A 3248-nucleotide genomic window follows, 5' to 3' on the forward strand; every position below is an offset into this window, starting at 1 on the left:
AAGCAAATTCACCCAAGAGGAGTAGACTGCAGGAAATAATCAAACTCAGGGGCAAAATCAACCAAGTGGAAACAAGAACTATTCAAAGAATCAACCAAACAAGAAGCTGGTTCTTTGAGAAAATGAACAAGATAGACAAACCCTTAGCCAGACTCACTAGAGGGCACAGGAAAAGCATTCTAAATAACAAAATCAAAAATGAAAAGGGACACATAACAGATCCTGAAGAAATCCAAAGCACCATCAGATCCTTCTACAAAAAGCTATACTCAACAAAACTGGAGAACCTGGATGAAATGGACAGATACCAGGTACCAAAGTTAACTCAAGATCAGGTTAATGATCTAAACAGTCCGATATCCCCTAAAGAAATAGAAGCAGTCATTAATAGTCTCCCAACCAAAAAAAGCCCAGGAAAAGATGGGTTTAGTGGAGAGTTCTATCAGACCTTCAAAGAAGATCTAATCCCAGTTCTTCACAAACTATTCCACAAAATATAACCAGAAGGTACTCTACCCAATTCATTATATGAAGCCACAATTACTCTGATACCTAAACCACAAAAAGACCCAACAAAGATAGAGAACTTCAGACCAATTTCCCTTATGAATATTGATGCAAAAATCCTCAATAAAGTTCTTGCTAACCAAATCCAAGAACACATCAAAACAATCATCCATCCTGACCAAGTAGGTTTCATCTCAGGGATGCAGGGATGGTTCAATATACGGAAATCCATCAACGTAATCCATTATATAAACAAACTCAAAGACAAAAACCACATAATCATCTCCTTAGACACAGAGAAAGCATTTGACAAAATCCAACACCCGTTCAAAGTCTTGGAAAGATCAGGAATTCAAGGCGCACACCTGAACATGATAAAAGCAATCTACAGCAAACCAGTAGCCAACATCAAAGTAAATGGTAAGAAGCTGGAAGCAATCCCACTAAAATCAGGGACTAGTCAAGGCTGCCCACTTTCTCCATACCTATTCAACATTGTACTTGAAGTCCTAGCCAGAGCAATTTGACAACAAAAGGAGATCAAGGCATACAAATTGGAAAGGAAGAAGCCAAAATATCACTTTTTGCAGATGATGTGATAGTGATATTTTAGTGACCCTAAAAATTCCACCAGAGAACTCCTAAGCCTGATAAACACCTTCGGTGAAGTAGCTGGATATAAAATTCACTCAAACAAGTCAATGGCCTTTCTCTACACAAAGGATAAACAGGCGGAGGAAGAAATTAGGCTGCTTGTGGACGTTGTACATCGTGGTGCGCACTAGGCTCCGCACCACGATGTACAACGTCCACAAGCAGCAGGACAGCCAGGACTATACAGAGAAACCCTGTCTCCAAACAAACAAACAAACAAACAAACAAAAATAATAATACATGTAGCACAGTGATCTGTAATCCCTATATGGAGATGGAAGTCTGAGACAAGACAATCGCTGATCTGCTTGTGGACGTTGTACATCGTGGTGCGCACTAGGCTCCGCACCACGATGTACAACGTCCACAAGCAGAATCTGGAAAGAACCCAGATGCCCCTCAACAGAGGAATGGATACAGAAAATGTGGTACATTTACACAATGGAGTACTACTCAGCTATTAAAAAGAATGAAATTATGAAATTCCTAGGCAAATGGATGGACCTGGAGGGCATCATCCTGAGTGAGGTGACCCAATCACAAAGAACTCGCACAATATGTACTACCTGATAAGTGAATATTAGCCCAGAAATTTAGAATACCGAAGGTATAAGATACAATTTGCTAAATGCATGAAACTCAAGAAAAACGAAGACCAAATTGTGGACACTTTGCCCCTTCCTAGAATTGGGAACAAAACACCCATGGAAGGAAAAAGACAGAGACAAAGTTTGGAGCTGAGACGAAAAGATGGACCATCTAGAAACTGCCATATCAGGGGATCCATCCCATAATCAGCTTCCAAACACTGACTCCATTGCATACACTAGCAAGTTTTGCTAAAAGGACCCAGATATTGCTGTCTCTCTTGAGACTATGCCGGGGCCTGGCAAACACAGAAGTGGATGCTCACAATCAGCTATTGGATTGATCACAGGGCCCACAATGGAGGAGCTAGGGAAAGTACTTTAGGAGCTGAAGGGATCTGCAATCCTATAATTGGAACAACAATATGAACTAACCAATACCCCCCCTGGAGATCGTGTCTCTAGCTGCATATGAATCAGAAGATGGCCTAGTGGGCCATCAGTGGAAAGAGAGGCCCATTGATCATGCAAACTTTATATGCCTCAGTACAGGGGAATACCAGGGCCAAGAAGTGGGAGTGTGTGGGTAGGGGAGTGGGTGGGGGAGCATGTGGGGGACTTTTGGGATTTCATTGGAAATGTAATTGAAATAAATACCCAATAAAATAAGATGGAAAAACAAACAAACAAACAAAAATAATAATACATGTAGCACAGTGATCTGTAATCCCTATATGGAGATGGAAGTCTGAGACAAGACAATCGCTGATTTTCTCAGTCTATTTTCTTGAACTACACAATAAAAGAAAAATAAGAAATCTTATCTCAAAAGGGAGAAAGTAAAGACTAGCACCTGAGAACGTTCTCTGACCTACGTGCCCATGCTGGCATTCACACACACACACACACACACACACACACACACACACATACAATTTAAAAAAAACCCTTCTCCTTTTCAATTATTTTTCCAATACCTGTCTTATCAATAAGTCTGAAGAACATAAGATGGGATAAGGAATAAGAAGAAAAAAAAAAAACCTAAGTAGGAATGAGAAAAGGAGAAATGATTACATAATATATGCCACAGTTTCACTCTCTTAAACCAGCACAGGTATTATGTCCTCACAACACCAACCCTGTCACATCCTCTTCCCATGTTCCATACAAATTGTGTCTATCCATATCTATCTATATCGAAATGCATTACATATAGTAATAGACATTTACCTATTTACCTAAAACCAACCATCAAAGTCCTAAAAAAGTCTTTATTTCTTAACAAAAATAATGACTATAATAATCTTTACACAGCAGGAAGGGATAGACTCTAAGAACCAAAGGCAATATATGGGTGAAAAAGAAGAAGAGAAGGAGGAAGAGGAGGAAGAAGAAGGGGAGGAGGAAGAAAGAAAGGAAGGAAGGAAGGAAGGAAGGAAGGAAGAAGAAGAAGAAGAAGAAGAAGAAGAAGAAGAAGAAGAAGAAGAAGAAGAAGAAGAA

The sequence above is a fragment of the Mus caroli genome, chromosome 4, assembly GCF_900094665.2.
Source record: "Mus caroli chromosome 4, CAROLI_EIJ_v1.1, whole genome shotgun sequence".
Lineage (NCBI taxonomy): Eukaryota > Metazoa > Chordata > Mammalia > Rodentia > Muridae > Mus > Mus caroli.